The following is a 12,354-nucleotide window of genomic DNA, read 5'->3' as shown; positions in this document are numbered from 1 at the left end:
TTGCTCTATTTTGTCAATCATCTTTCCGTCAGCAAGTCGGATCTCTAGCTCCTTCCAGTTGAGGTACGCCTGAACATGGAATATGCTAGCTTGGTGTTCCTATATTTTTTTTATTTCATTTCCACCAATTCATAAAACCCACATCAGCAGAAAAACTCGACAGTTCAGTTGAAAACAATCTGCAGCAGAAGCAAACAAGACTTCTCTGGAAGGAGAAAACACCATCCATGTTCTGAAAATTTTCTCACCGTCCCGGGAAACCCGATAGAACCAGTTTTTTAATAGCTTTTTAACGTCACCTTTTGTTTTTGTTCCTGGTCGCGCTACTTTCTTGAATTCATGATCGAAACGCTGCACAGTAGCATATCCCTACCGAACAAGCATAGTACGAATTCCATGGTTAATCCCAACAGGTCATAAACCAACATCTGTAAAATCGGTTGCAGTGTATGTTTTCGCACCAACTAATGGTTGCCTTTCCAATTCTTCAACTTCACGCGCATCATCATCGTTGACAGTTTTTTATCAACAACTAATAATAAGCACGTTTTAATTTTTAACTACTCTGTACTTTTTTATGAATAGGTTAATAATGAAATTGTTGTGGGGGAATCACCCTCCAAATGGACTGTTCTATCCATTATATAAACCATAGACTTTTTGATCCCAGTTGTGGATTAAACACCAGAGCGACCCTCGCCTGCTCGGTGACGTTTACTACTCTTTTCAGTTGTAACCTTTTTACATTGTTATTCCAGTAATACAGTGTTTAAACTCTATTCCGTTGTTCTGTTTTCTTTGTGGCCATAACAGAAATGAAATAATTAAAAAATATAAGGTGTTAACTTTGGTAAAAATTGCCTGCTCCTTCTTTCATCAGATTATTTCGATTATCGATACTTATCGAAGAAATTCCGATACAAAACCTATTCAAGAACACTGCCAGGTACATAAAGTATGTTCGTGTAAAATTTCATAAAAATCGGCCCTGCCGTTGTTTTTTATATACGGTTGGTGACGCCAATCCGAGTAGTCGACTTTTGAAATAATGCCATTTTTTTTAACTTTTCTAATTCCGCATTCATTACGTCTACTATCGAAAATATTACTTTTCGTTTGGGTTTAAAAATCGGTTTAACATTTTCTTTTAATTCGAAGTGAACTATTGTTTTGTACACAGACTGAGGAGTTTGCATTTCAAATCCGTAATGAATTGTTCTGTTACATTAATCTTATTTTTATCGACAAAGTATTTCCTCCTGTGTCTGAAAACACGATATGTGACTTACAAATACCTGTGTGCTAAGCTAATCAAAACCCTCGATTCCAGTAAAGTAACTGTCCATTACGGCATTCCTATTATAGTGCTCAAAAAGCTTCAACCAGAACTAGCTGTCATACTTACAAAGCTGTTTAAGGAGAATTGCTTCCCAACACCCTGGAAAACCTAATCAGTGTGTCCCGTATATAAAAATTTTGGTGATCGGTCATCTTCTTTGATAGGGTATGGCATAAAGGTCTACTCCACAAAATCTTCAGCTACGGTATAGCTAGAAATGTTTTCTCAATTATTAAATCATTTCTCTCTGATCTGTTCATAAGAGTGGCGGTTGATGAACAGAAATCAGGAGCTCACAGCATTAATGCTGGAGTCCTTCAGGGCCCATTCTGGGTCCAACTCTCTTCTTGATCTACATCAATGATCTCCCAAATGACATCCTAAGATCATTCGTAGACATTTATGCTGACGACACTGCCATCTATGGCAACACTTCAAATGCCGTAAATGACCAAGTTCTTTCTGATTCTCTCTCCTCTGATCTTGATCACGTGGGGCAGTGAGGAAATAGGCGCCTGGTTAATTTTAATGCATCTAAAACCAAGCTTCTATCTTTCTATTATCAACGATCTGATCCCTGTCTAGCATCAATTGAAATGAATAGCTCTCGTCTTGGGAAAGCTCTATGTTTTGACAAGCTTCTAGGTCTGACCTTTACTCCTAATCTAAATTGAAACACATACATCAAATCCATTGCGAAGACTGCTGGAAAAATAGCGGGATCGGTCTACCGCTCCAGTAGATATCTCACTGCTGATGCAATTCTCTACCTGTATAAGAGCCAACTACGTCCAATGATTGAGTACTCTTGCCACGTCTGGCCAGGAGCTACTAGAAGTACTTATCCTGCCTTGACATAGTTCAAAATAGACTGCGTAGCTTTAGTTGGGGATGCCCTTTTCTCTTCTCACAGAAAAAATGTTGCGAGTCTGTCTCTGCTTTATAATTATTTTCATGGCAAGTGTTTATCTGAGCTCAAATCTATGGTTTCCTTTGTCTTGACTTTCACAAAAACCACGCGTCTAGTTGAAACCACTATCGATAATTTCCCCCACTATTTATCTGTGTCTAAACCTAAACGTAGATTCCATGAACAAAGCCACTTTCTTAGAACTGCACGCCCGTGGAACTCTGTTCCGTTTTTATTCTTTCCAACTGACTACAATATGGTTGTTTTCAAGTCCAATATGAACAAATTCTTGATGAGCCATCCCCTTACGTAATCCAATTTACCAAATTCCCAGTACTAACGATTACTACATTTTCTCGTTGACTACTGTACACTCATTAACCCTTATCCTTGAGTGGTATCCGAGCTTTGATAAGTGGTGACTCATTTGGAAAAAAAAGGACGTTATCTTTATTACAGAAAGAATTAATCAGTAATTCCCATAAGTTGAACAGTACAAGTCTAATCAGAAATGATTTTGCGAATGAGGAAGTATATATACTTTTGATTAATGAGTTTTTATCAATGAACGAAAATGTTACAATGTAGTTCTTTTAACTTTAATTTTGTAACTGATACTCCTCTGGAAATCTTTTCTGTGTTCGTTAACCGTGGTACCCCTATTAGTGGACAAGTTCATTCGTTTATTATCGATATATCACTTCCAGAATCGAATAGCAATTCTACAGTCTGCCCATTTATTTTTATATTTACGTAATTTCTTTCCCCGCCTTCATTTTGTTTTTAGACAAAACTGCGTTCACCTCCGACTTTTATTTGATGCTTTTTACTTGTCTCTATTTAGTCAGTCAATGCGAACTTCTCACAGCCTACACGCCGACAAATACAGTATATTTAATCTTTAAAGAAAAAGTCATTTTCATACACTTTCCACCACATCCCTTGCATATAACATTCCTTTCTTTATTTGGATTCGACTTTTGTCTTACAATCAGTATCCGTGATATGCTTTTCTCTTTAATCCCATTATTATCTTTTTTAACATTTATTAGACACTGGTATCCCTTCGTTATTTGTTGAAGCGTAACGTTTTTTAGGTTATGTTCCATAGTACTAAGAATTCTTGTTCTAATTTCTTTATCCTCCGGCGGTGTTAAGCCTTGGACGTAAATTAAACATTTAAATATCGCTCAATAATTCGGTTAGATTAAATGTGTTCACCATACCAGCATACGTAACAATGTTATCGTCCTCATTTTTTTTATGATATTTAAGAATTTATATCCCGTATGAAACAAACTGTCTCTTTTATCGAAATTTTTTTTTTCACTTAATGATATGTCCTCCGTTTATTATTTTTTTTATCTGGAATAATTAAATTTATGTATTTACTACTTTCTCCTGTCCCCAACGTTTGTAGCAATAACGCAATTTTTTTCTTCGTCCAACCATTGTTTACATCTTTTAGAAAATATGGTTTCACACTTACGAAAATAAGCTGGAAACGTTAAACCAATAATCGGATTCTATTTAAATTCCGATGGTGAATTTGAGATTTCCTTCAGCTGAAAAAGTCCTCTCTTTACATTATGTTTTGTTTTTTCCTTCATCCTTTACGTTTTATATTTTTATTTGCCTTCCTTCTATTTTAATTTAGATTTCAACTCTAATTTTTCCTAAGCTAACTGTCGCACTTCCCCTTTTCTGTAAACAAACTCCCTCCTTCTCTTCTGGCGAGAAGTGTTAGGCTTCGAAATGCCTAGGTATAATGAGCGTTTATAACTTCTCTTTGTATATGATGTTTGGCTTTATTGGACTGAGAAATAAATTTATATATACCTATATTTATATTATTTTATGTTGAATACCTTTATATATACTAGCAGGGATATCCGACGTTGTCCGGGATGGAATGATGGTCAGCAAATGTTCCACCCTCTAATATTTTTTTGTCATTAAAATCGATGAAATCGCCCGTTTTTTATCAAGTCGATTGATTGTCTGTAATAGTTAGGAACCCACTTCCCCATACTGTACCGAGAGGAAGTTTCACATGTTTCAGTGACTTACTCTTGGCCTTCGGGACAAGATCAAAGCGTAGTATCTGTTCTTCAGATGCTGCACTTCTATTTCTTGTTCTCTTTCGGTGGAGGAGAAATCCTTCACGACTGAGGCAATTTTTATTTTTGTACCTTTTCTCCACGTTAAAAAACGACCCTGGTGTCTAACTCTGTCCCGTGGGGAGGCATAGTAAATAGGTACATTGCATTGTAGGGGATCTACTGGTGATTTTATGTAATTATCTATAAATAATTGTTTCACTTAAAGTTTGACATGCAAAAATCAAGTATTATGGTTCAATTGTGCTCTAAAAACGAAACATTCATTTTAGATGTGTTCCTACTTTATAAAAGAATATACAGTTGATTTTATAGGCTGTGCCTTTCTGCTTCTGCAGTGATACAACTTTTCAAATACACGTGTGATGTTAGAGTGTTAACGTTGCTAAAAAGCAGACTTCCTTCATTAACCTAATTTTTTTTTTCGATTATCGATTTTCGATACTTATCAGGCGCATATCGATACAAAACTTACGTTAGTACACTCCCAAACACATCAAGTACATTTGTGTGAAATTTTGATATATATATATATATATATATATATATATATATATATATATATATATATATATATATATATATATATATATTTGTAATATATATATATATATATATATATATATATTTATAATATATATATATATTAGTATGGATACCCAGCGTTACTAGGGTCGACATGAAGTTCGGTTTGGCCACACCTGCTATACTTAGAATGTTGAGCAGTTGTTCATTATTACATGTCAACTCTATCGTTGCCTCAACAAAAATTTCAAAAATAAAAGAACTAATCAAAGCAGGAAAATGTCCCCCCCCCGCCCCGAAAAAAGAAATACGTGACAAACTCTCCACCAGATATTTCAACAGAAGGGATACGAAGAGAAGCTATTCTCCGGATATTGAACACCTTTTTATGACTATATTCCAGTTTGAGTGAATTTCTTTTTTGCTATCTCAGTCTAGAAAGATTTATTGTTACGATTTGTTGTAACGAAAACAAATTGTAACTAATTCAGTTTCAAAAATACCAAAGTAGAATTTGTGTTGACCGAAATACACGTTTTTATGTTATAAAAATGATGAGTTATGACTTAATGCGTTATTAAAAAAAATTAGTTACGATGTCAAAAAAATGTGAAGAAAAAAAATTGGAAAAAAAAAACGTAAATGAAAGTTTTTTTTTGTTTTTGTTTTAAATAAAGAATCGTAGTTGAATTGGAGTGTTTGTTTATTTTAAAATAAAAATCCACTGGACTACAACGTTAATTGTGAAATCACGGAAATTATTTTATTTAAACTTATTAAAAAAATAATGTTTGAAAGTTTTTATTTTTAATGACTGCCGAGAAAGGAAACAAAAAACAAAAACAAAAAAAAAAAAAACAAAGTTCGCGCCCAGAGGAAATAACTCCAACAATTTATAAAAAAATCGATTTCGGTAAAAAATAAATTAAATTAAATATGTTAGAAATATAAATCAAATTTAAATGTTAGAGAATGTATCGAGAGAGAGAGAGAGAGAGAGAGAGAGAGAGGGGGGAGGGGGGGAGGTGAGTAAATTATATCGTAGACACGTTGACCGGAAGTGAGGGTCAGCTGACTGGATTTCGTGTGAGTCACGTTATCAGGTTAGCTGGATCGTGGAGATTGAGTTTTGACATAGAAGGCGATGGACGGCTTAACAGTCGTCTCTTCCCCTTCACTGGGGGGGGGGGGCGCTGACGTGTGTGGAAATGAGACCAAGAAGAAACCACGCAAGCCAGAGATTCAATTCCATTCTTCTGCGGTCGACATCTGGAAGGTGAATGAAACTATAAAACCAATTCATCGTTTTGGAGTAATTGAATCTTCGTCCAAACAGGTTCCCGTCTCCCCTCCAAGACACGAGATGAATTCAGGTGGACCAATATCGCGAAGCATGAAGGTATGGCCAAATAATACATGTACCACACACACACACACACACACACACACACACACAACGGCATATGAACAAATAGACAGAACAACTAGACGCTCACACGACGTTTCCCCTAATTAGATGCGGAACTTTTATAGTAAGCCCTACTCTCCCCAATGGTTTACGTCGACTTGCGCAACTGCCATTACTCAAAAGCAGCATGCATACTGTAGGTTTAACCGACATAAGTCCAGTTCAAACAGACTGAAGTATATAGAAGCTAGAAATAACGTTAAGAAAGAAATAGCGACAGCTAAGAGAGAATTTACGGAAACCACTAAAAAGCGCATCGAAGTACAAAAACTAGGAACTCGAGACTTCTGGAAAATCTACAACAGTGTAGTGAATAATGGGCACTCAACAATTCCCCCACTATCCAACAATCACGAGGTTGTCTCCTCAGCAACCGACAAGGCTAACATGCTTTCCAGTCGGTTTGCCTCAAACTCCACACTGGACCCTTCCAACCACCCCTACCTGACTTTCCTATGCGGACAGACGCCACGCTAGATGATCTGAAAATCACCCCTGCTCAGGTACATGCTATCATAAAAAACCTTGACACTTCAAAAGCATGTAGACCCGATCTTATCCCAGCTGTGCTATTAAAGAAATGCTCAGCCGAAGTAGCTCCAGTTCTCTCCAAACTCTACAGCAAATGCCTTGATGAAGCTTGCTTTCCGGACTGTTGGAAAACTGCTTCTGTTGTATCAGTATTCAAGAATTCTGGCGAAAGGACTGACCCATCAAATTATCGCTCCATTAGCCTCCTCCCACTTTTTGCCAAAATATTTGAGACCTTAATTAACCATGCTCTAGTCCATCACCTTTCAGATGCTAAACTTCTGACTGACCAACAATATGGATTTAGACAAGCCTGTTCCACAGCAGACATCTTAACTGTAATCTCTGAACGTATATACCATTCACTGGACAAAGCGGGGAGGGGCAGAGCGGTAGCTCTAGATATATCTAAGGCTTTTGACAGGGTATGGCATGAGGGTCTCCTCAGGAAAATTAGATCATACGGTATCACTGGTAGAATACTTAACATGATTAAATCCTTCTTAGATAAGAGAAAAATCCAGGTTATCCTCGACGGTCGTACATCTAAACAATATGATATAAATGCGAGGGTGCCCCAGGGTTCTATCCTTGGGCCTCTATTGTTCCTGATATTCATAAATGACCTCCCCGACAAAATTGCCTCTGAGATGGGTATATATGCTGATGACACTACACTCTATGGCAGGCACGACAGGAAGACGAATGAACACATTTCTAAAGAAATGGCAGAAACACTAGAGGAAGACCTCCAATCTGTGGTGGAATGGGGACAAAAGTGGTTGGTCGCGTTCAATGCTGCCAAGACTAAACTAGTTTCATTCAATAATTACAAGAAACCCTCCCTACCACCTATAGCAATGGCCAACGACTCTTTATCTGAGAGTACATCTTTCAAATTCCTTGGCCTAACGTTCACAGGAAACATGAGTTGGAACAATTACATTGAAGGCATTGCCAGGGCCGCTGCAAGAAAGGTAGGCTCTCTCTACCGTGCTAGACAATTACTAACACCCGAAAGTATCCTGCACCTCTCTAAGGCCACCATTCGCCCATGTATGGAGTATTGCTGTCACATCTGGGCTGATGCATCTGTTACTAGTCTCTCGCTCCTTGACAAGATTCAAAAGAGAGTCGCAAACCTGATAGGCCCTGAACTGGCATCTAAGCTTCAGCTTCTGTCCCATCGACGAAATGTTGCATCCCTCTGCCTTTTCTACAAGTATTTTAGTGGTGAATGCTCTGACCAACTGCAATCGCTTGTGCCCCCACGACGCAGACACCCTCGACAAACCCGACAGGCTGCTAAATCCCACCCCCACACTGTAGAGATCCCTAGATGTAAAAGATCTTTCTACTCCAATAGTTTCTTCCCTAGAATTGCTAGACTCTGGAATTCCATTCCACGTCCCTGATTCCCCAACAGTACTGACGTGCAGAAGTTCAAGTGTAACGTGAACCGACATCTTGCTGCCCAAATCCCTACATAGTACCCCAGTAGTTGTTGCCCCTGATAGTAGCCCCCTACACCAAGGTGGCAATTTGCCTTGTTTGGGGTGAAAATGTAAATAAAAAAATTTAAAAAAAACAACATAAATAATAAACTTAAATAGAAAACTTGAAACAATTATCTCACTATTAACAAAAACTAACACACGGCTATTTAATAAAATCGATTTTCCTTAATGTAATATGTAAATGACGTCTCTTCTTAATCGTATGTTTTGCAAGAATCATATTATATATAGGAATGAATGAAACATTAAAGTAACGGACGGTTTGTATATATTAATCAAATTGTGAACAAATAAACAGACAGGAATACGAATTTTTTTATATATATATATATATATATATATATATATATATATATATAAACACTAGCCGTTGCTGTGGCTCAGTTTATGTAAATGAAACCCCCAGCACCACCAAAAAAGACAAAATTCATTTTTTATTAAGAAGGAATTAGGGTGGCCAACCTTTTTTTTTTCATTATAGAAAAATATTGGTAAATTAATTAATAAAGGAAATAGTTATGTAATTATTTGCATCTTCTATGATAATCGGAGTGAGAGAAGAGTGAGCGAGAAAGTGAGAGAGTAAGAGACAGTGTGAGAGAGGTGAGTTGGAAAGAATATATACATAGAGGGAGTGAGAGAGAGAGAGGAAATAAAAACTGTTGTAGATGTTTGGTTTTTTTCGACATAAGAAGAAATGTAAAAAGCGAATGCACGTGAGAAAGAGAAAATAAAAACTCTTGTAGCTAGTGTTGACGCTGTGAAATGTTTTTATTTTCGGCATAAAAAGATATGTAAAAAGTGAGGGATAGAGAAAGAGAATAAATAAAAACTGTTGTAGGTAGGGTTCACACCATAAAATGTATGTTTCTTTTCGGCATAAAAAGAAATGTACAAAGCGAGCGGGCGAGAACGAGTCAGTGAGGAAATAAAAACTGTTGACGCCGTGAATTCTTTTTTTTTTTTCGGCATAAAAAGAAATGTGAAAAGCAAGGAAATGAGAGAGAGCATGCGCCGGAGAGAGAGAGAGAGAGAGACAGACAGACAGACAGAAAGAGAGACAGAAAGACAGAGAGCAAGAACGAGCACACACAAGAGAGGAGAGGGCAAGAGCGAGCACGTGTAAGAGAGAGAGAGAGAGAGAGAGATCGAGCGAGAGAGAGAGAGTGTGTGTGAGATAGAAAGAAAGGAAATAAAATCTGTTGTAGGAAGTATTGACACCGTAAAATGAATGTTTTTTTGGCATAAAAAGAAATGTACAAAGCGAGCGAAGAAATATAAACTGTTGTAGATAACGTTGATGCTGTAAAATGTTCGGGGGGGGGGGGGGTTCGGCATAGAAAGAAATGTACAAAGCGAGCGAGAGACAGAGAGAGGAAACAAATGTTGTTGTTTTTTTTCTTTGGCATCGCCATGAAATATTTTTTTTCTTCGGCATAAAAAAATGTGAAAAGCGAGCGAGAGAGAGAGTGAGAGAGAGAAAGAGAGAGTTGGGAAGAATATATACAGAGAGAGTTCGGGGGAAGAGAAAGAGAAAGAGAAAGAGAAAGAGAGAGACAGCGGAAATACAAATTGGTGTACATATTGTTGATGCCATAAAATGTACGAAAATGAACGCAGCAATTTACTCAGAGTGCAAAAGTAGATATCATTGCAACGCCATATTTGAATGGTACATTAGCGTTCGTTTAGCATACAAATACCGTAAATCTGGAATAGAGGAATAGTCAGACCTCAATCAGAATAAGCGGAATTGGTTTGGGAGATCTTATAATTTTTGAATTTGAAAAAGGGGAAGATTATGTAATGTCTATGAGTTTATTATCCAATTACTGGGGGCGGTAGGAGGACTTGATATTAAGATGGAAAATTAGGAACTACTTCTTGTAAAGATGGTTGCGATTGTGATGATGTTGATTTTATGATGAAATGTAGAATTTTATTATAACGACTAAATGTGCCTAAAATGCCAGTCTAAGGTTACATAAGATAGTGGCTACTAGTCTAGACATAATAAATTTGTATGCGGCATCTGTTGTTGCAAAACTGCGGTACTTTGGTAAAGATGGAAATTTCTTCAATCAAAATATTATATATATATATATATATATATATATATATATATATTTATAAAGCACTTTACATGGGTGAAAACATTGTAACTTGCCAGACGTAAGTCGATTAAACGTGTTAGTTCTTCACTGATCATATGTATATAAGTTTAACAACGTTTTTTTTAACAATTTTATGAATTTAGCTCAAACGATAATGGACAAGGCTGCAAAGATATGTTTTCATGTCGATTCTAGCTGATGGCATCCAAGTTATATATTTTGTAACATTTTAAATCATTACTATATATTGGGTACAATGTAATAATCAATAAAGTATTGGCTCTATAATAATAAATACATAATAATAATAATACATAATAATTGTTCAGACGACGAATTAGAATGAATCTAAGAATCCAATCTAAGGGAAATAACTCCTACATTTTCTGAGAAGAGTTGCTTCCCCTTAATTGTTAAACGGTCCCTGGGATTCTCGTATGTAAACACGGGAATGAGAACACAACACAATACGAGATTAGGACAAGAGGCGGCAGTCTGCGATTGGCACAATGAAGGAACGAACATCGTTCTTCGTAGCAGAGACATTCCTAATTCAATCTGTTCCATCTGAGTATATATTTTTATATAATCGTTAGGTTAACAATCAATAAACCATTATTTTTATCTCTCCATCGATGTGATTCATTACCATGCTTTTTACTGTTATGAAGGATTCCATTTACCCACGTCATAACAATAATAAAAAAAAACAAAGTCTTTGGAACGCTGATGTTTTTAAAGCTAAAATTCTCTTCTACAGTTTGCATTTTTGAGGCGGAAGTGTTTTTCGAGAAAAGTGACTTCTATATTAATCCTACTTTTTATCTTTCGATACAAATATTACTAACTACATTTTTATTTCAGTATTTAATTTATATATTTATTTTCTGATTGTTATATTTAATGCTAGCATTTTCTCGTCCATAAATGTTGTTTATTTATCTACCAAGTTGATTTCAAAAATACATTAGGTAATTGTATTCATTTATAGTTCGTGAGAGGGGAATCTATCACCATACTTTCCCTTAAACACGCCAGTTGGAGTTTTATTAAGTACAATATTTAATAATTGTTTTTTTTAATGGAGTAGAAATCGCATTGTGGATGCATTATCGGCAGCTCTCGTTATTCTCGCTTATCTTTATTTGTCCCTCAGTCCTCATTTTTTAATGACTGATTTTTCTGACAAAGAGAGAAGAAAAAGCTGTATTCTAGGTTGGCCGTATTTTGTGCGAACAGTCGGCAGAGATGGCGGAAATTTTCTGTTTCTATGTCTATCCATGTCACTAGTAAGGGTGCTGGAGGTGAATGTTTTATCTGGGCTGACGTTATCCACCTGATAGTCAGAGACCCGAACCTTTGATTAACCGTTAAGGAGGCTGTCCTATCAGCAGGTGCAAAGTACTGGAGCTGCTGTATTGCAATTTGGTGAATGGATTCTGGACCATGCAGTAGCTTCTGGTGGGGCCTCTCGATGCCATATTAGTGGGCAATTGTTACGGATTTCCCTTTTCATGTTCTACAAAAAAAATTTCTTCGTTTCTTTTTCTCTCTTAGTTCCCCCTCTCTGTCCTGTTCTAAGCAAGTCTGACGGCCTAGTACACAAATTCAAGAATTCTATTATGACAAGTTTCAAGAAAAAATACACGATTAAACCCAGATCTCCAACTTCCAACGTAGACCCCCACTACCATGTCTCCTTCTCCAACATCAGGGGTCTGAGTTTTAACCTTCCAGAGGTTGAAACCCAATTACAGGAGACTAAACCAGACCTTTTATTCTTAAGCGAAACTGGCATTGGACAAGCTATTTCCCTAGATGAGTTTGCAA

This window comes from Euprymna scolopes, chromosome 31 (genome assembly GCF_053919585.1).
Source record: "Euprymna scolopes isolate OS-2025 chromosome 31, ASM5391958v1, whole genome shotgun sequence".
Classification (NCBI taxonomy): Eukaryota; Metazoa; Mollusca; class Cephalopoda; order Sepiida; family Sepiolidae; genus Euprymna; species Euprymna scolopes.
Note: the sequence above shows the minus strand (reverse complement) of the source record.